Below are 22,497 nucleotides of genomic sequence, written 5' to 3' on the forward strand. Positions count from 1 at the left end.
AATATCATTCACAAAACATATTTTTAAACAAGCCCATCCGAAATTTCCGGAGGTTACATTTGATACAGACATTCACTTAGACATTTACTTACATTTAGACATTTACCCAGTATCCCTTGTTTGGAGGGGCGTCTCTCTCCACTACACCCTGCCCCCCATGTCCAGCAGCGGAAGGACCCTAGACTGTGGTCCTCTCCCACAGGGCCTTAGCGTTGGCTGCACCGAGCTTCAGTGCATCCCTCAGCACGTACTCCTGCAGTCTGCAGTGGGCCAGTCGGCAACATTCCTTGACGGACAGCTCACACTGCGCACGTTTAAGGATGCCAGTTTCAGCTCCATTGTCCTTTAGAGTTCCAGGCGGTCCTCCCGCAAGCCCATCATCTGGCTGAGTTCCTGCACATTTTTGTTGCACAGGTAGTGGTACAGGCTGGTGGCTTCCTCAGCACAGGGTGAATTTTCTGGCGTGGCCCCTGCGTTGCTCCCAGTTTCCTGGAGCTGGGGCCCATTGGCCACTGCACTGCTCCCGGTCTCCCGGAGCTGGGGCCCATTGGCCACTGCACTGCTCCCAGTTTCCTGGAGCTGGGGCCCATTGGCCGTTGTGCCGCTCCCGGTCTCCCGGAGCTGTGGCCCATTGGCCGTTGTGCCGCTCACGGTCTCCCGGAGCTGGGGCCCATTGACCGCTGCACTGCTCCCATTCTCCTGGGGCTGGGGCCCATTGGCACTGCTCCCAGTCTCCTGGGGCTGGGGGGAAACAGACACGTTCTTCCTCTTACCTTCCTCCTCCCCCGTTTTCTTCCTCTGCCTCTGCTTCCGTTGTCGGCTCCTCCCGGTCGTCTCATCCTCCGACGCGGAGAGGTTGCTGGCTTCGTCCTGGGAGAGGACTCTTTTTTGGGACTTGCTTGCCCCCTCCGGCTTTTTCTCTTTACGCACAGCCTTCCTCGACTGTACCACCTTCCATTCCTCCTCTTCCTGTTCCCCCTCTTCCATCGACTCACCCTCGTGGGCAGGGGCCTGGGGGGCTCTGTCCTGCGGTTGGGGGCTCGGAGTGGTCGCGCTGTCATCGCCCCTGCTCTCCTTTCCTTTTTGGGCTTTTGCCGTGGTGGGAAACGTCTCGTCCACCTTGGGTGTGCTGGCAGCGGCCCCTCTTATCGCCTGTGCATACGTGCCTGCTCTTTTTGGGCAGGCCCTGTAAAGGTGGCCTCCCTCCCCACACAGGTTGCAGCTCTTACTCTCTTTGCAGTCCCTTGTCTCGTGGCCTTCCAGTTTGCAGTTTCTGCAGACGACTGTCCTGCATTCTGCCGCCACGTGCCCAGGTTTGTTGCATTTCCTGCACACCCTGGGCTGCCCCGCGTACGTCATGTAGCCCCGGTTCCCTCCGATGGCGAACACCGAGGGAGGGTGGATGATGAATCCCTTCCCGTCCACCCTCAGCTTCACCTTTACTTGCCTCTTGCTTGTCCAGATCCCGAACAAGTCCTTTATGTCCACACAGTTCCCTGCCCCTTCGACATAGCGAGCGAGGAAGGTGAGGACATCCACGTGGGTTAAACATGTGCACCGTGATCATCCGTTCCCTCTGGGTGGGGAGGGTGAAGAGCGGCTGCACCTTCAGGAGCGACAGCGGGGCTTCGTTCCCCTTCTCCCGGAAGTCCTGCAGCAACTTCTGCCATCCCGCCGGGTTCTGGAAGGTAACGTCGAAATATCCGTTACCTGGGAAGTCCTGGAGGCAGAAGATGTCCACGGCCTTGAATCCACAGGCCTCCAGCAGCACCTTCTTGGTGAAGAGGTCCCTTGAGAAAGGGTTCCCCTCCCTGAGGTCCTTCACCGATACACGCAGGGTATTCCGGATACCCTGCCCTCCAGCTCCACTTGCTGCTGCCATCCCACCTGGATAAGGGTGTTAGGTTGGTTACCCAACCAGCATGGATCCACCCCTAAACCAGCCTCGTGCTCCTGACCTCCGCTCCTTGTCAATGATCCTCGCCTCAGTACAGATACTGCTCTTATACTGTTCTTATAAGAACATTAGATTGTGCCAGAACAGATACTACACTTGATCTTAGCCAAAAGGCCGAGAAGCGATCTGTCACACCCATCACTGGAAGTGCAATTCTTTTGTCTTAGTGTAAAACGCTTGCCCTGCATGTCTCCTTTAATGTTTGTCACTCTCACCTTAAAACTATCTCTTCTATTAATTGACATTTCCACTCTGTGAAAAGGTTCTGATTGCCTATCCTATCCATGCCTCTCAGAAGTTTATATACTTCTACCTGGTCTCCCTCAGCCTCTATGCACCAAAACCAATCCAATTTTTTCCAATCTCTCTATAACCTCTAATTCCAGCGGTATTCTGGTAAAAGAAAAATACACAAAAATCCTGGAGTCTGTCGAAGGGTGCTTAGAAAGGTCTGAAACGTCACCCATCCATGTTCTCCAGAGATGCTGCCTGACCCACAAAGTTACCCCAGCACTTTGTGCCTTTTATTTGTAAACCACATCTGCAGTTCTTTGTGTCAGCCGACTGGTAAACCTACTCTGCACCCTTTCCAAAGCCTCCACATCCTTCCTGGAACTGCACGCAATACTCCAAATACAGCCTAACCAAGGTCCAATAAACCTGCAACACAGCTTCTTGACTCTTATACTCAATGTCCCGACTAATGAAGGCAAATGAAGCATAGGCTATATGTAGGTTACTAGAAATTTTCATCAACTTAGGTGAATTTCTCAGACGAGGCCTTGATCTGGTCCATGATTGAAAGAACAGTCCCGATCCAAAACGTTGTCTATCCATGCTCTGCAGAGATGCTACCCGACCCGTTGAGTTACTCTAGCATTTGTGCCAATGCAGGATTTATAGCTCTTTGCCCTTATATGTAAAAAAGGTGTTGCTTTTCTATTGCATAGTCCAGATCACTTTGCACCAAGCTTTTCACAAAGCAGATTCTCTTAACTTCCATGTTTGAATTGTTGGAAATTTACGACCCTAATTTTGATCTCTCTCTTCCAACCTTTCATCCACATCAACACGGTCGAATACTTTCAACCCCTGAGTGATCTCTTAGAATGATGAAGCAAGTAGCTGTCTCAGTCATCACAATTTGTCTTGTTCACTTTTTGTCCTTTAGCCAGACATTAAAACTGCTACAATCTGCTCACAGGGTTGATTCACCTCTCTGAATCATTAACTCCGACATATCAGATTATTTATGGGAAAAATGAATTAAAAACATGGAAATACAGAGAGGTGCAAAACTGCGGGAATTGTCAGAATAAAAGAAAGGCTGCAATAAAATTATGTCTGCATCAGGTCTGAGGAACCTCCAAGTAATTCTTAGTTAAATACATTTCAAGGCTCCTTGGAAAAGAGTGTATGTGTGTGTGTGTGAGAGAGAGAGAGAGAGAGAGAGAGAGAGAGAGAGAGAGAGAGAGAGAGAGAGAGAGAGAGAGAGAGAGAGAGAGAGAGAGAGAGAGAGAGAGAGAGAGAGAGTGGGGGGGGGGAGAGGGGAGAGTGAGTGAGAAAGAGGAGAGAGAGAGAGGAAGGGGGAGAGAGAGAGAGAGAGAAGGAGGGAAAGAGAGAGAGGTGGAGAGTGATGGAGGTGGAGAGGGAGGGAGGTGGAGAGAGAAGGAGGTGGAGAGGGAGAGAGAGAGAGAGAGAGAGGGAGGTGGAGAGAGGAGACAGTGCCCCCTTCTCACTGCTTTTAGGGCAGGAGATACAGAAGCCTGACATCCCACACCAACAGGTTCCACGGTTCAATGGTTCTTTATTGTCACATGTACAGTGAAATTATTTTTCTTGCATACATTTCAAGTATAGTATTATTATACCTCGGCACAATCTTAGATTCAGTGCAAAGTGTATCGAAATAGTCCACTGAGACAATGTACAAGATTGGCACTATTTTGAAAGGCCAAGTTGTGTTGTGCAGTTGGCCATAAAGGCTCGTTGTCTTGGGGTTAGCCTGGCCAAGCAAAGTTGTAGTGGGGATTTCCACTGCTGCTTAGAAACAGCTACTTTTCTATAACTGTCAGGCTCTGGAACCGACCTGTGTAATTCTAAGATAGGCACAAAGTGCTAGAATAACTCAACGGGTCAGGCATCATCTCTGGTGAAAAAGGATGGGTGACGTTTTGGGTTGGGCCCCTTCTTCAGACTGCATATTTCTAATCCTATTTCATCACAGAACACTATGGAACACCTCTTGCACTAACATGGACTTGTTTCTAATTGTGTATTTTTGCACTATCAGCTTTTAGTTTAGTTTAGTTTAGAGTTACCGTGTGGAAACAGGCCCTTTGGCCTACTGAGTCCATGCCGGCCACCGATCCCCATACACTGCACTATCCTTCACACTAAGGACAATTTACAATTTTACCAAAGCCAAATTAACCTACAAATCTGCACGTCTTTGGAGACTCGTGTCATTTTTTGCACATTCTTTTCTTTTCAGTTTTGTAGAATTAGTGTGAATTTTGTAGTATTAGTGTGTAAACTTACCACTTAAGTTGACCTAATTGGTGTTTTTTGTGCATCGTCTGGGTGCCGGTGATTCTGCTGCTGGCAAGGTTTTCATTGTCACCTGTAACTCACCAGACTTGTGCAGATGTCAATAAACTTGACTTGATTAGACCAGCTCAAGGGGCTGAATGGTCCACTCCTACCCCTCTTTTTCTGATCATAATTAGCACTTAGAAAGGTGGACGGACAAAGGTCAAAGTCAAATGGAAGGATATTTCTTCATTAACGTCTGGAGAGTTGAATCCCAGGCAAAGGGATTTGAGGAGTATTTTGTGATTTGGATGTGCTGATGTAGTAAGTGTGCGGTGGAAGTGATTTATGGATGCCTGGTAATTGAAGCTGCTTATGATAAATCCCGGGCATCAAGACCACTTCCTCAGGGGAGTTTTGGAACTGCAGACCTCCTGTTAATAACAAATTAAAGTCAATTACTGCAAATTGTCTTCTCATTCATATTTTATCATGGAGGTAAATATGTGCATCTCAATAAACCAGTTCTGCCCCAGAAGAATAGAATGTGTACAACGTCACTAACAAATTTGGAATGATCATTTTCTTCATATGGGGATTTGATTGTAAGATATGTAGCATCAAAAAAAGGTTCTTCGGCCCACCGAGTCCATCGATCATCCATTTACACTAGTTCAATGTATTCCTACTTTCCATCCACTCGCTATACATGATGGATGGTGGGAGGAATCCATTTACAGAGGCTAATTAACCTAGAAAACCTACACTGCACTAGCTTTAGGTTTAGGTTTAATTATTATCATATTTACCGGGGTGCGGTGAAAAGCTTTGTTTTGAATGCTATCCAATCAGAACAGATAATAAAATAATGGTGGCATGGTGGCACGACGGTAGAGTTGCTGCCTTACAGCGCCAGAGACCTTGGTTCGATCCTGACCTCAGGTGCTGGCTGTGTGGAGTTTGCACGTTCTCCCTGTGACCACTTAAGTTTCCTTCGGGTTCCTCTGGATTCCTCCCACATCTCAAAGACTACAATGCACTCTGTAGCTTCCCCATGACTCTACCTATTGCACTTGAGTTTGGCTTGATTTATATTCATGCATTAGTTTAGGTTTGTTTAGTTAAGAGTTACAGCGCCTTTTGGCCCACCAAGTCTGCGCCAACCAGTGATCCTTGTACACTAGCACTATCCTACACATTAGGGACAAGTTACAATTTTACCAAAGCCAATTACCAAAGGCAATTAACATACAAACCTGGAACATGAGAGGAAACCTGAATTCCCAGAGAAAACCCACTCAGTCACAGGGAGAACGTACAAACTCCTTACAGCATCCATAGTCAGTATTGAACCCGAGTCTTTGGCAACTGTAAGGCAGCAATTCTACCGCTGTGCTACTGTGCTGCCCCTGGCAGACAAGAGATGGCCTTGGCGTCATGTTCAGCACAGATATTGTGGATCAAACTGCCTGTTGTTTTGCTGCACTGTTCTATGCTCTAAGTCAATTACTCTTTGATCTGAAGGATGAACTGTTTCTCTTCCTGCAATCACCGCCTGATCTGCTATGAACCTCCAACATTTTCTGTTTTTCATTCTTTTGATCTAATGCAAATTTAGAAAATTAGGAAGAACAGTTTTTTTGTGTGACTGACAAAGTATCCTCTTCTGACTTTTTGACATCAGGTAACACATTTTAACATGAATGGAATAAGAGACTGTGGCTGACAGGGAAGAATATCGTCTCTGCACACTTTTTATTGTCTTGCCAAAGGAAAATAAATAGTTGCCATTAAAAAGTCAGAAGGTTACTGGAGATCTCATTAATATTTCTCACAGCCACTTCAATGCTTCCTGACAAATCGGTTGACTGCAGTGATATTCAGCACTGTCTGCTAGGTATATTCTGTTAGGATGATTTAGTCAGGGCTTTAAATTTAGCAGAGCAGTTTGGCACAGAGGGTTTAAGTTTATTATCGTCACAAGTGCAGTGAAAAGCTGTTTTGCATGCTGTCCAAACAGATCTGATATCCCACACATAAACACAATCAAACTTGATAGAGTATAACAGATAGAGCAAGGGGGGAGATACAGAGTGCAGCATATAGCTCTCAGCGTTGTAGCGCATCAGTTCCAGAGACAAAGTCCAATGTCCACAATAGGTTAGAGATGAATTGGACAGTACCTTAGTTTGCAGTTCCCTGGTTTGCAGAAGTTGGAATTTTGCCGGTTTAGTTGAGTTTAGTTTCGAGATACAACGGGGAAACAGGCCCTTCGGCCCACCAAGTCCGCACTGGCCAGCGATCACCCCGTGCACTAACACTATCCTACACACTAGAGCCAATTTACAATTTTTACGGAAACTAATTAACCTACAAACCGCATGTCTTTGGAGTGTGGGACGAAACCAGAACAACCGGAGAAAACCCACTCAGTCACGGGGAGAATGTACAAACTCCATACAGATAGCACCCATAGTCAGGATCGAACCCAGGCCTCTGGCGCTGTAGGGCAGCAACTCTACCGCTGCACCACTGTGCCACACTTGAGGGTACTTGAGGGAGCAGACGAGAAATACAGCTTTAGCCTTGGCCAGTTCTCTGCTGGAGTACTGTGTGCAATTCTGGTCATCGCACTGGAGAAAGGTGTGATGGCACTGGAGAGGGTGCAGAGAAGGTTCACCGGGTTGCAGCCTTGGATGGAGTGTTAGAAAAACTGAAGAAGCTAGGTTTCACCCTGGAGTGGAAGAGGTGAGGTGGGACATGATAAAGGTGTAAAAAATCATGAGGGGTTCAGATAGGGCAGAATGCAGGATTCTTTTCCCCCTTCATGATGAATAAAACTAGTGGATATAGATCTAAATTCAGGGTGGGGGGGGGGGGGGGGGAGAGATTTTGAGAGGAATTGAGGGGGACTTTTATTTCCTAGAGAAGGGGGCGTACCTGGAAGGCTTAGCCGGAGATAATGGTGGAAACAAAGTAACTGATAGGTCTTGAGATTAGTGTAGTATATATAGTTTTAGTTTAAAGATACAGTGAGGAAGCAGGCCCTTCGGCCCATCGAGTCTGCGCCGACCAGTGACCAGCAACACTAAAACTACCGTCCACATGAGGAACAATTTACAATTTTTATTGAAGCCAATTAACCTACAAACCAGTACTTCTTTGGAGTGTGGGAGAATGTACAAACTCCATACAGACAACACCCTTAGTCAAAATTGAACCCGGATCTCTGGTGTTGTAAGGCAGCAGCTCCACCGCTGAGCCACTGGGCCGCCCTAAATTAAAGAGAGTATCGCCCCCAACGTGGGACATGAACCCACATCCCTGAGATTAAGAGTCTCTTGCTCTACTGACTGAGATAGCCGGACTGTGGAGAGAGAAACTGAGTTAATGTTTCAGGTCAATGTCACTTTGACCTGAAACTTTAACTCAATAATTTTTCCACAGATCCTGCTTGACCTTTGAGTTATTTTTTTGGTCCTTTTTTAGTACTCCAGCACTTTTATAGTAAAGAGATGCTGCCTGACCCGCTAAGATACCTCAGCGCTTTGTGTTTTCATTTTGTAAACCAGCGTTGGCAGTTCCTTGCATTCACACTGAGCTCATTGTGTAGAAATGAAGAACTGCAAATACATATTGTTTATATCAAAGATAGACACAAAGTCAGGCAGCATCTCTGGAGAACATGGCCAGTGATGGTTCGGGTCGGGACCCTTCTTCCAACTGAGGTTACGCCAGCACGTTGTGTCTATCTCTGGCTTTGATTTGTTCTTTTCATACCTTTCATTCATTTGTTCTTTATACCTTTTCATTCCTCTAGTTTCCCTCTCACCTGACTCTCAATCTGAAGACGGGTCTCGACCTGAAACTTCACCTATTCCTTTTCTCCAGAGATGCTGCCTGACCTGCTGAATTACTCCTACCTGTTATATCTACCTTCAGTGTAAACTGCAGTTCCTTCTTACATGTCTGAATTTATAATGTCCTTTTCACAAACAGATGATTCAGTCAGTCTTCACAAGATTGTTTATTGATGAGAAATAATGGAAGATGATTTATAACAAAAAATCCCAAATTTGTTGATAAAGATGAATGATATTTTTACTCTAATTCCAGATTCATTTAAAATAGGATCCATAATTAATGGGTCTGGATCAAAAGCCCTGACCTTAACAACGAGATAACCATATCTGCAGTGTCCAGAGAATTAGATACACATGTTTGTGTACACTAATATGAGCAGAAGATAGACACAAGGTGCTGGAGTAACTCAGAGTAACTCAGAAGGTCAGGCAGATCTATTTCCGGAGAAATAGGATGGGTGATGTTTCGAATCGGAACCCTTCTTCAGACTAAAAGTAGGGAGGGGTGGGGATTGGTGGTGGGGGGGGGGGGGGGGGGTGGATTGGTGGTGGATGGAACTGGAGGTAGGAAAAGGTCGGAACAAATCAGGGCCGGCGATCGATGACCAAGAAAGGGTAGAGCCCATAATGGCCCATTGTTGGCTGGGGAAGAGGTGGTAACGAAGAGATACAGGGATACAAACACTAAAATATGAAGTTGCACCAAATGCACTATTCCTTTGCTTTAGATTGTCTGCATGTACCTTGGACATCTGGAGCCACTATAAATTTAATTAAAAATTGTAATTAGCCATGCTTGAAATATGTCAAATGTTGATGGTTCGAGGATGCTTTGTACATAATCCTAATGATTTTGTGTGTTTATTTGTTAAACGGTGTGGCAGAGAATCTTACTGAATTGAGCCTGCTGGTTGAAATATCCGTTTCCTCAGTGAGGACCTTGCCCCTGAAAATAGGTGCAGGAATAGACCATATGGCCCTTTGAGCCAGCACCGCCATTCAATATGATCATGGCTGATCATTCAAAATTAGTACCCCGCTCCTGCTTTCTCACCATATCCCTTGATTCCGTTAGCCCTAAGAGCCATATCTAACTCTCTCTTGAATATATCAAGAGAGTTTTTTCTCTGAAGTGACATTTTGGGTCGGGGACCTTTTTTCATACTGAGTCTGAGTTCAGTCTGAAGAAGGGTCTCAACCCGAAACGCCACCTATCCATGTTCTCCAGAGATGCTGCCGGACCCGCTGAGTTACTCCAGCACCGTGACTTTTTTAGGTAAAGCAACATCTACAGTTCCTTGTTTCTACGTCCTGATAGCTTGGTGGTTCCCCAACCATGATAAGCCAGGCCTGAGGCCAGTTAGACTTTACAATCAACTTTAGACTTTAGAGATACAGCATGGATTCAGGCCCTTCAGACCCATGAGTCCACACTGACGAGCGATCACACAAGAGCAAACCTACGCATGAGGGACAATTTACAAAAGCCAATTAACCTACAAATCTGTACATCTTTGGAGTGTGGGAGGAAACCAGAGCACTCAGAGAAAGAAAACCCACGCAGTCACAGAAAGAACGTACAAACTCAGTACAGACAGCACCCGTGATCAGGATCAAACCTGGGCCTCTGGTGCTGTGAAGCAGCAACTCTTCTGGTGCGCCACCTTACCATTTGGCTGGGAACTCACCGAAAGAGTGAAGAAAAAATCCCGTCCAAATCATCATGAACAACAATGAATGTTTTCCTGAAAAGTAACACTTCATGGATTTATGTTACTCTCTCTGCTTTGTATTTTTTTGTGTTTAACTCTTTCATCTGGTGATTCATCATACATACTAAAGGATAATGGTCTGTTATGAATTAAGAACACTTAGCAGAGCATAATTTAAATTGCAGTCTCAGAGAGTTTATGAATTCTTGCCTGAGAGTGGGCTTTTATGTTCTGAACTGATGGCAGTACAGAACAGAGTGAACACAGAGCAGTAGGGCACGAGATGAACTTAGAAAAGAATGAATATAGGGATGAATATAGAACAGCATAACACGGGACGAATGTGGAACAATTGTGAGCAATTGTGGGAACCATATCTGAGGAAGGATGTGCTGGCCCTGGAGAGGTTCCAGAGGAGGTTTACAAGAATAATCCCAGGAATTAGCGGGTTAACAGTTGATGAGCTTTTGACAGCACCGGGCCTGTACTCGCTGGAGTTTAGAAGAATGAGGGGGGACCTCATTGAAACATACAGAATAGTGAAAGGCTTGGATGAAGTGGATGTGGACAGGGTGTTTCCACTCGTAGGAGAGTCTAGGACTAGAGGTCATAGCCTCAGAATTGAAGGATGTTCCTTTAGGAAGATGACGAGGAATTTTGTTAGTCAGACGGTGGTGAATCTGTGGATTCTTTGCCACAGAAGGCTGTGCAGGCCAAGTCAATGGACATTTTTAAGGCAGAGATAGATAGATTCTTGATTAGTGTGGGTGTCAGGGATTATGGGGAGAAGGCAGAAGAATGGGGTTAGGAAGGAGAGATAGATCACCCATGATTGAATGGTGGAGTAGACTTGATGGGCCGAATGGCCTAATTCTGCTCCTATCATTTATGACCTTATGAGTACAGCATGGGATGGGCATAGAGCAACATGGTATGGGACTGGATAGAGTGGATGTGGAGAGGATGTTGCCACTAGTGGGAGAGTCTAGGACCAGAGGTCATAACCTCAGAATTAAAGGAAGTTCCTTTCGGAAGGTGATATGGGGGGGGGCAGAGAAGAGAGTGTGGGTATGGGACTCAATTGTTCACTGTAAATTGTCCTTCATGTATAGATCAAAGAAACCAACCCAAAACAAAGAGTCATGCAGCAAAGAAACAGGCCCTTCAGCTCAACTTGCCCACACCAAACAACATGTCCCATACACACTATTCCCACCTGCCTACGTTTTTCCCACATCCCTCTAAACTTGTCCTATAAATGTACCAGTCTAAATGTTTCTTAAGGGGGTCCATGCATTTACCCAATCTATTCCTCTCATGATTTTGTACATCACCTCTCCATGTTCTCCAGAGATGCTGCCTGACCCGCTGAGTTACTCCAACACTATTTGTCTTCTTTGGAAATCCAGCATTTGCAGTTCCTTGTTTCTACATGAGTACAATAGATCCTCTTCTGGAACAGTGGGCAGAGAGTTGCCACATTCCAGCGCCATCTTACAACTTCCGGTCTGATCTTGGCCCAAGGAGATCTGCAATGTCTTATATTTGTACATCAATCTGCAATGTCTTATATTTGTACATCAATCTTCAATGTCTTATATTTGTACATCAATCTTCAATGTCTTATATTTGTACATCAATCTGCAAAATCTTATCATGGATATAAAATGATATACATGTACTGTATCTGAGATGTTCAGCTTTGAGATACAGCATGGAAACAGGTCCTTCGGCCCACCGAGTCCGCACCGACCAGTGATCCCTGCACGTTAGCACTATCCTACACTAGGGACAATCCTGCAAACTTGTACGTCTTTGGAGTGTTGGAGGAAACCGAAGTTCCCGGAGAAAATCCACGCAGGTCACGGAGAGAATGTGCAAAGTCCGTACAGACAAGCAGCCGTGGCCAGGATCGAACCTGGGTCTCTGGCGCTGTAAGCCCTGTAAGGCTGCAACTCTACCGCTGCACCACTGTGCTGCCCTTAGAGGTGCTTCTCTAAGATGCACCTAAGTGCTTATGTATAGTGATACATGTACAGAACTGTGTACAGACATGAATTTTACTACCTCGGCACACATGACAAATATAATACCATACCATATGTTCTCACTTTAAGGCTCGGTGTCCCAGCGGCACTAGATCAATAAAGCAGGGGTCGGCCCGGCCCAGCGCAATGCCGTTGGCTCCATACAGATGCCACATGCTGCGCTCGATCCGCCCACTCACCCGGCTGCTGTTGGGCCTCCGTGGCCGCCTCTGCCAACTACGCTGTGGATTTATAATGTGGAAGTGTATATAAAAAGAAGCCTTCTTTTTTGATTGCTCTATTTCGAGGAGAGATTTGATACAGCATCTTTCACTTCAGTATAATACTGTGAGTTATATCACTGTTATCAATCAAAACACAAAAGAATACCTGATAACTATGGAACACAGATGCATGTGATGAAAAGTATCCACTACACCGAGAAAAATGTCATTGTTCATTCCAGAAACTGACAATTATTCAGAGATCCTGCTCCAAACCATTCGTCTTAATAGCAGAAAGGATGTTAAATGAATTTATCTGCTTCATTCTTCAAAATTATCTTCCTAAATCCTAAAATTCTTCAATTCCTAAAAGCATTTGGCAGGAAATGCTTCAACTAGATTCAAGAAAGGTTAAAACCTAAAGGAAATTTGTATAGGGGTTAGTACAAAGAACACATTAACTTAATTCCCATATTGTTCCCCAAAACTATACCGTGATATTGGTCAAATAATTCAAGGGTCAAGTCAAAAGTGTGTTATTGTCATGTGTCCCAAAATGGAACAACAAATTTCTCACTTGCAAAACCACAACAGATATGTAAACATAATACTCTGTAAAACTTGTAATAAACAACAAAAAATGTTCAGTGCATATAGATTTTAAAAATCAGACAACTAAAAAGACAATAATAGTGCATTGTCATAAATAATGTCCCCATGTCTGTATAGTTCAGGGCCTATTGGAGGTTGTAGCCTGATGGTTAAAGGGAAGAAGCTGCTCCTGAAGCTGGACGTTACTGTTTTTAGGCTCTTACACCTTCTTCATGAAGGCAATGAAATGAGAGTGTGGCCAGGGTGGTGTGGGTCTCTGATGATCCTGGCTGCCTTTTTGAGGGAGCGACTCTTGTCGATCCCTTCCAAGGTGCGGAGGTCAGCACCCGCGATCACATTTCAATTTATTTCTAGTTATTTGAAGTATTGCATGCCGTTCTGATCACACCATTACAGGAAGGAAGTGGAGGCTGAGGAAAGGGCGTTGAGGAGGCTTACCAGAATGATGCCTGCGTTGGAGGGTATTAGCTACAGGGAGATGTAGAGCAGACTTGGATTGTTTTCTCTGAAATGCCGGAGATTGTGGGGAGACCTGATAGAAGTATGTACAATTATGAGGGGCATAGATAGGGTAGACAGTTGGAACCTTTTCCCAGGATGGAAAATACAAATATTAGAGGGCATAGCTTTAAGATGATAGGGGCAAAGTTTAATGGAGATGCAAGGGGTAAGATTTTTACACAGAGTGTGGTGGGGGCCAGGATCACACTGCCGTGGGTGAAGATTCATGCAGATACGATAGTGGTGATTAAGAGACTTTTGGATGGGCACATGGATATGCAGGAAATGGAGGGATATGGATTATGTTCAGGCAGATAAGTGATGGACTTGGCATCATTTTCGGTACAGATATTGTAGGATGAAGAGTCTGTTCCTGTGCTGTGCGGTTCTATAATTTTGTAGTCAAGTAGATTGACAGATAATCGTAATCATAATCATAATCATACTTTATTAGCCAAGTGTGTTTTGCAACATACGAGGAATTTCATTTGCCATACAGTCATAGCAATAAAAAGCAACAGAACACACAAAATACATTTTAACATGAACATCCACCACAGTGACTCCTCCACAATCCTCACTGTGATGGAAGGCGAAAATAAGTTCAACCTTCTTTGTCCTCGAGCCTTCCGTTGACGGGACGATCTTGACTCCTAGGCGGTCGGGCCTTCCTCATCGGGGCAATCAAGCTCCTGCACCAGAGGGGAATCTCAGCTCTCCGCACTGAGCGATCAACCTCGGGTCGGGGCTGGTTGAATCTTCCACGTCATTCGGAGATCCCGACATCGGTCTATACCCGAGACTGCGAGCTCTTCGATGCTAAAATCCGCAGGCCGCAGTTGGAGCATCGATCCCAGGCAAGGGATTGCACGCTCCGATGGTAAGTCCACGTCCCCACGGTGGGGCTCAAAGTCAGTCCCGAACAAGGCCTCCAGCTCCATGATGTTAGGCCGCAGAGCGACCGGAGATAAGATCCGGAAATCAATCGCATCTTTGGTAAGGTAAGAGATTGAAAAAAAGTTTCCCCCGACCCCTCTGCCCACACCCTACATAAAACAAACCAGAGAACATTAACACAAACCTTTAAAACACTCTAAAAATAACAAAAAAAAGGCAAAAAAGACAGACAGAGTGTCCATATATAGATGCACCAAAATATTGGACATTAAAATATCTGTGTATGTGTGCATGTATGTGTGTGTGTGTGTCTGGGTCTATGAGTGTCTGACATGCACGCGTGTGCATATATATACGTGTGTGTGTGTGTTTCTGTGCCTCTGTATGTATGTCTGTGTGTGCATTCAAATGTGTATTTGTGTGTGTCTGCCTGTTTCTGTGTGTGTCTGCCTGTTTCTGTGTGTGTGTGTTTATGTGTTTATGTTTTTACGTGTGCGTGTGTTGTGGTGGCCGTATGTGTATTTGTGTGTATGTATGTGTGTGTGTGTGTGTGTGTGTGTGTGTGTGTGTGTGTGTGTGTGTGTGTGTGTATCTCTGTCTGTTTCTGTGTGTGAGAGAGTGCATGAGAGAGAGAGAGAGACAGAGAAGGGGAGAGATAGGGAGAGAGAGAAAGAGAGAGATATCTGTAGATGTGCTGTGAATGCCTAAAGGGACATGTCAGAACTCTCAGAAAGAGATGGATGTTATTGTTCGTAGAAAGATTTCCATGAAACAAATATTTATTGTGGAATAATCTATCACAGGCCATAAACGTTATATTCTACAATTACAATTTTGAGTGTGGAGTGATGATTGGACAATGAGCGGAGCATCCCTGGGACTGATGTATGCACTATCCCGTCAGGGTAATGAATATGTCAGCGCTTAATTAAATGTTGGTCGCTACGAGACAGCTGTGCTGTCACAAGTTTTGATAATTTTATGAGCTTCTATTGCATTTGCAATGATTCCCATGTATCCTCCTGAGGATTTGGGTGTCATATTGGCAAGGTTGTTAATCTTTTGCGTTTATAGAAATTCACTGAGACAGGGAAAAACCATGAAATTTGTGCACACTGGAGATCGTCCTAAATCCTTCCCCAGTCCCAGAAATACAAACCGCTGTGTTCAGCCAGGCTTGTCGTCTGAACAAGGGTATCGGTGTGGTGGCACGGTGGCGCAGAGGTGGAGTTGCTGCCTTGGCACTGCCAGTTCTCCCTGTGACCATGTGGGTTTTCTTCGGGTGCTCTGGTTTCCTCCCACAGTCCAAAGACGTGCAGGTTTGTAGGTTAATTGGCTTCTGCAAATTTTTCCTAGCCTGTAGGATGGAACTAGTGTACGGGTTATCGATGGTCAGCGTCGATTCGATGGACTGAATGGCCTGTTTCCATGCTTTATCTCTAAACTAAACTCCTCTAAACATAATTTTGTCAAATTTGTCCTCTGCTGGGTATCTCTGATTCATTTGTTACTCACAAGGTTGACACCAGCTTTTTAATTTCAGATTTTTAAATTAATTTAATATCAAATTGGCAGCTGATTTAAAACAAAAATCATGTGGACGTTCTCAGCAAAGTCAACATTTATTTCTCAATAAAAAGGCACAACGTGCCGGAGTAACTCAGGCAGCAGATAAGTGACGTTTCAGGTCGGGATACTTCTTCAGTTTCGGGCAGCATCTTTGGAGAACATGGATAGGTGATGTTTTGGATCGGTCCATTCATCAATCTGAAGAAGGGTCCTGACCCAAAGCATCACCTATATGCTGCCTGACTCGCTGAGTTACTCCAACACTTAGTGTCTTATTTTTGTAAACCAGCATCTTCAGTTCCTTGTTTCAACATTTGTTTCTCAGTCCTGTTTCCCCTTAAGGACACAAGAGTGCAGGTCATCCCCAATCCTCTTCACCCACACTCCGCCAACCAAACTACAAGATATCCTTGCTGCTGTTCTCCAAGAGCTCGCTTGGAAATGTTTAATGAATCTGTGTCCAGCAGAGATGCCAGTAATTGATCTTGTCTTAGAAATCTTTCTTGCTTTTGCAAGAGTTGGTAGTGGCACAGGATCAAAGGGCTAATAATGCGTGGGGAAGGTGAAAAGTCGTCATTCGATGCCACTGGCAACTTTTCATTTACTCTTGAAAGACATTCTATTTCTATTTTCAGAATAGTGATCAACTGCCAACTCTATCAAGCAACTGAGAAACAAGGAACTACAGATGCTGGGTTTTTTTTTTTTAAATCACAAAGTGCTGAGTAACTCAGTAGGTCAGGTGGCATGTCCGGAGAACATGGATAGATGATGTTTTGGGGTCGGTACCTTCCTCATTCTGAAGACCCAAAACATGACCTTTTCATGTTCTCCAGAGATGCTGCCCGGACCCACTGAGTTACTCCAGCACTTTGTGTCTATTTCTGTCAAACAACTTGTTGAATCATACAAATGGATGGAAAGCAAAGCGATAAACTTGCTATAATGGCCTGAGATGATGGCGGCAGCAGTGGTAGAAGATTCAAAGGATAGAGTCAATATTTTAATGGCACTTTATTGTCACCTGCATCTAGATACAGTGAAATACTTCATTTTGCCTATAATCGAGTAAAATAATTCTGTACATAAGCACAATCGTACATCAGTACAAGAGTGCAATGCACAAATAGCAGAGATAGACATAAAATGCCGGAGTAACTCAATGAATCAGGTAGCATCTCTGGAGAAAATGGATAGGTAATGTTTAGATCCGGTAGTTTCACTGAGCTCATGTTAAAATAAAATATCTAATAAAGTAGCAATTCCAGTGGTGGAAGATGTGTTGTTGCAACATTAGCAATTTACAAACGGTTGTGATGTGCAATAAAGGTAGAGAAATGGCAGAGAAAAAGCAGCAGTTAATCCTGAGACAGTCAGAGGTTCAAAGTGCTTCAGTTATGAAGAGACACAGAGGCCAATTGTTCTCTGAGATTCAGGTAGAGTTGTAACCCTGTACCAACAATGTAACCACTGTGTACCACTGTGAACCCTGTACCACTGTGCTCAATGGCAACCTAAGGGGCAACTTTTTCACTCAGATGGTGGTGGGTATATGGAACAAGCTGCCAGAGGCGGGTACTTTACCAACATTTAAGACACTTGGACAGGTGCATGGATAACCTAGGCCCCCATTCACAGTGAATGTCAGAGCCCTGGGGAGTGCTATAAAGCAGAGAGATCCAACAATATAGGGACATGGTTCCTTGAAAGTGGTGTCAAAGGTAGATAGGCTTTTGGTACATTGACCTTTATCAGTCACGGCACTGAGTATAGAGACTGGGACAATAAGTTACAGTTGTACAAGACAACGATGAGGTCACATTTGGAGTTTTGTTTGGTCATTAAGCTGGAAAGGATGCAGAGAGGATTTACAAGGATGTTGCCAGTACTCATGAACCTGAGCTATTGGGAGAGGATGGGCAAGCTTGGAATATATTCTCTGGAGATCAGGATTCCCTGGAGCTGAGGGTAGAAGTGTATAAAAACATGAGGAGAATTGATAGGGTCTTTTACCCAGTGTTGGAGTAACTCAGCGAGTCATGCAGCATACAGGTGATGATTTGGGTCAGGCCCCTTCTTCAGATTGATGAATGGACCGATCTAAAACATTACCTATCCATGTTCTCCAAAGATGCTGCCCGAGACTGAAGAAGTGTCCCGACCTGAAACGTCACATCTGCTGCCTGAGTTACTCCAGCACGTTGTGTCTTTTGATTGAGAAATAAAAGCTGAGAACGTCCACATGATTTTTGTTTTAAATCGGCTGCCAATTTTATATTCAATTAATTCAAAAATTAGAAAGGGTCCTGGGACAGAGGACGATGTTTTAAGATGAGAGGGGAAAGATTGCACACAAAGACAAGGGCCAACTTTTTTACTCAGAGTATATGGATTGAACTGTCAGAGGAGCATTTAAAAGATGCTTGGACATGTACATGGATAGGAAAGGTTTAGAGAGATATGGGCCAAACACAGGTAAATGGGCCGAGCTTAAATGGGGCATTTTGGAAGGCATGGATGAGTTGGGCTGAAGGGCCTGTTTCATGCTGTATGACTCCATGACTCTAAACCTCTTCAGCATCCTGCACTAAACAGTTGCTCCACAATATAATTTATTATATTTTTCCAGAGTTGGTTGACTATCTTTGGACAGAGACAGAGACCAAACTCGACAGAGTTTGAAATGTGAATGACAACATTAGTGAGTGATGGAGGACTAGCAAAGAGACAAGTGTTGCGAGAATGAAAGGAAGAAGAGAATTATTTATTCATTACTTGACACTCAATGAACTGTGCTACATTAATTCCAATGATGCCTAGTCTAATTATAAAGAAACAGGCGAAAATGAACAATGAACAAGATGTCACTTTAATAAATATATCCAACCTTTTGATATTTAAAAGTCACTTAAGTGTCCATATTGTGGACACTTTTCATTGCAGGTCTGCACAATGTTATCAATCTCCAGAAAGAATAGAAGTTGGAGGGTCATGTTGCAGATGTATAATACGTTGGTGAGGCCACATTTAGAGTATTCTGTTCAGTTTTGATCATCGTGTTATAGGAAAGATATTAAGCTGGAAAGGGTGCAGAGAAGATTTTGAGGATGTTTCCAGGACTTGAGGGCCTGAGCTGTAGGGAGGGGTTGAGCAGGCTAGGACTTTATTCCTTGGAGTGCAAGAGGATGAGGGGTGATCTTATCGAGGTGTACAAAATCAAATCAAGTAGACACACAGTGTCTTGCCCAGACTAGGGGAATCGAGAAGCAGAGGACAGAGGTTTAACATAAAGGGGAGAAAGATTTAGTAGGAATCTGAGGGCTAACTACTTTTTCACACAAAGGATGGTAGGTGTATGGAACGAGCTGCCGGAGGTACTATCACAATGTTTAAGAAACAATTAGACAGGCACGTGGATATAACAGGTTTAGAGGGATGTGGGCCAAATACACCCTTTGTGTGAAAATGTTACGCCTCAGATTCCTACTAAATTTTGTGTGCATGAGGCATGTTAGGCATTGTTGTCAAGTTGGGCCAAAGGGCCTGTTTCCACGCTGTAAGACTCTATGACTGTGATTCTATTGAATAGAAAGATATTCATTAAAAAGTGTTATTAAACTGATGGCATAACAGGAATGTTGTAAAGCCATTGAAATTCTTTTTGAATTGTGGTCACTCATGGAAAGAAAATTGCAAATTTGCAGATAGCAAGCTGCCACAAATCAGTAGAATTAATTGACCAGAAAACCTGTGTTATTTGTATTGATTGAGGAATAAATATTTGTCCAGACACCAGGAAAAAAGATCCTCTTCGAGTTTAGAGTTTAGAGATACAGCATGGAAACAGGCACTTCGACCCACTGACTCCACATAAACCATCCATCACCCATTCACAATAGCTGTATGTTATCCCACTTTCTCATCCACTCCCGGCACACTAGGGGGTAAACTAGAGGCCAATTAACCTCCTCACAGCGCCAGAGACCCAGGTTTAATCCTGACCTCGGCTATTGTCTGTATAGAGTTAGTATGTCCCTGTGACCACGTGGATTTCCTCCCGATGCTGTGGTTTCCTCCCACATCCCAAAAATGTCCGGGTTTCTACGTTCATTAGCATTTGGAAAATTGCATCCCATTATAGGAAAGATGTTGTTCAGCTGGAAAGGGTGCTAAAAAGATTTATGAGGATGTTGCCAGGACTCAAGTGCCTGAGCTACAGGGAGAGGTTGAGCAGGTTAGGACATCTATTCCTTGGAGCGCAGGAGGATGGGGGGTGATGTTACAGAGATGTACTGGGTCATGAGAGGAATAGACTGGGTAAATGCATAGAGTCTTCTACCCAGAATAGGGGAATGGAGACCAATGTTGGTTGGTGTAGGCAAACTGGGCCAAAGGCCTGTTTCCATGCTGTCTGACTCTCTATGACTCACCACCATCCCAGAAACCTGCTCCTTTCTACACATCCTCCATCCCTAAGTCCCCCTTTCCCTTTTATAGACAATAGACAATAGACAATAGGTGCAGGAGTAGGCCATTCAGCCCTTCGAGCCAGCACCGCCATTCAATGCGATCATGGCTGATCACTCTCAATCAGTACCCCGTTCCTGCCTTCTCCCCATACCCCCTCACTCCGCTATCCTTAAGAGCTCTATCCAGCTCTCTCTTGAAAGCACCCAACGAACTGGCCTCCCCTGCCTTCTGAGGCAGAGAATTCCACACCTTCACCACTCTCTGACTGAAAAAGTTCTTCCTCATCTCCGTTCTAAATGGCCTACCCCTTATTCTTAAAATGTGGCCCCTTGTTCTGGACTCCCCCAACATTGGGAACATGTTTCCTGCCTCTAATGTGTCCAATCTCCTAATTATCTTATATGTTTCAATAAGATCCCCCCTCATCCTTCTAAATTCCAGTGTATACAAGCCCAATCGCTCCAGCCTTTCAACATACGACAGTCCCGCCATTCCGGGAATCAACCTAGTTAATCTCTCCTCTTTCCCCTTCACTCCTGACTCCATCCACCCACAATCCCCCCGCATTCATCCCCCCCTGGCTTTACATTTCCCTCCTCTCCATTCTCTATCCGACACACACTTGTCTCCTTTTCACCTCTCGCCTTCGTCACCTACTCCACCCACCTGCCTCCCAAACCCCCTCACCTGTATCCACCTATCACTTGAGTATGAAGGAACTGCAGACGCTGATTTAAACCGAAGATAGACACAAAAAGCTGGAGTAACTCCGCAGGTCAGACAGCATCTCTGGAGAAAAGGAAGAGGTGACGTTTCGGGTCGAGATCCTTCTTCAGGTTGAGAGTCAGGAGAGAGGGAAACAAATATGGGCGGTGATATAGAGAGATATAGAACAATTGAATGAAAGATTTTTTTAGATTTAGATTTAGAGATACAGCGCGGAAACAGGCCCTTCGGCCCACCGGGTCCGCGCCGCCCAGCGACCCCCGCACATTAACACTATCGTACACACTCTAGGGACAATTTAAAAAAAAAACATTTGTCCAGCCAATTAACCTACCTACCTGTACGTCTTTGGAGTGTGGGAGGAAACCGAAGATCTCGGAGAAAACCCACGCAGGTCACGGGAAGAACGTACAAACTCCGTACAGACGGCGCCCGTAGTCAGGATCGAACCTGAGTCTCCGGCGCTGCATTCGCTGTAAGGCAGCAACTCTACCGCTGCGCCACCGTGCCACACCAATACGCAAAAGAGTAACGATGATAAAAGAAACGGGCCATTGTTAGCTTGACTCTTGATATCCTAACACAGACCACCGAAATGACATCACTATCTATTACATCACCGCCTCCCAGGGGCCGCTGCCGCCGACTTCCACGGCCTCTCCATGGCCGCTGCCACCGAGCTTCACCGCCTCACCGGGGTCACCGGCCTTCACCGCCTCTTTGATGGCGCCGACCCTCGCTTCCTCCCCAGCCATCCGCTGACCGGCCCTTCCGACGCTTCCCCCACTGACCCGGTCTCCAGTTCCCTGCGGACCTCCACCGGCGACTCTGCCGACCCTCGCCACTCCACCGCCCAGCAGCGGGCCGCAGCCATCGCCATACTCAACACTGGGCCCACAGTCCCCACGAGGCAGAGTCCCACAGCGCGTGGTCTGACTCCGCTGGGTCTAACTGCCCCCCCTCCCCCCCCACAGGGAACCTCAGCAGGGGTTCCACTGGGTCTTCCCCTTCCCCCTCTAGCCAGGTGGCCCTGGCTACTCCCCACCCACACAATGGTCCTCATGCCCCCCTCTGCTCTGTAAACCTACTACCCCCCCCCCACCAGACATCACCCCACCTCCATCTGCTCGCCTGCCTTCATCTGACCCCAACCCCTTCACCATCCCCCCCCTGACCTCCCTCTTTCTGATACCGAACGGTAAGTCCTCAGCAGAGGCCTCACCTTTGTTCCCCTCCGCTCCCACCTCAACAAGTTCCGGGTCCGCCACGATGTGGAGCTCTTCTTCCATCGCCTCCGCCTCCGAGCCTTTTTCCATGTGAAGGAGTCCTCACCACCCGGTGATGACCCCTTCTCCCCTCCTCTTGGACTCCCCCGGCTGGCCATCTACCCTCACTAGACCTTTTCAT

At 45.6% G+C, this 22,497-nt stretch overlaps 1 pseudogene; it reads right to left on the reverse strand.

The window, feature by feature from the left end:
• Nucleotides 1-1,992: 1,992 nt before the first annotated feature.
• Nucleotides 1,993-2,083, reverse strand: LOC144600750 (U2 spliceosomal RNA; annotated as a pseudogene).
• Nucleotides 2,084-22,497: the final 20,414 nt, after the last annotated feature.

The sequence above is a fragment of the Rhinoraja longicauda genome, chromosome 15 (assembly GCF_053455715.1).
Source record: "Rhinoraja longicauda isolate Sanriku21f chromosome 15, sRhiLon1.1, whole genome shotgun sequence".
NCBI lineage: Eukaryota > Metazoa > Chordata > Chondrichthyes > Rajiformes > Arhynchobatidae > Rhinoraja > Rhinoraja longicauda.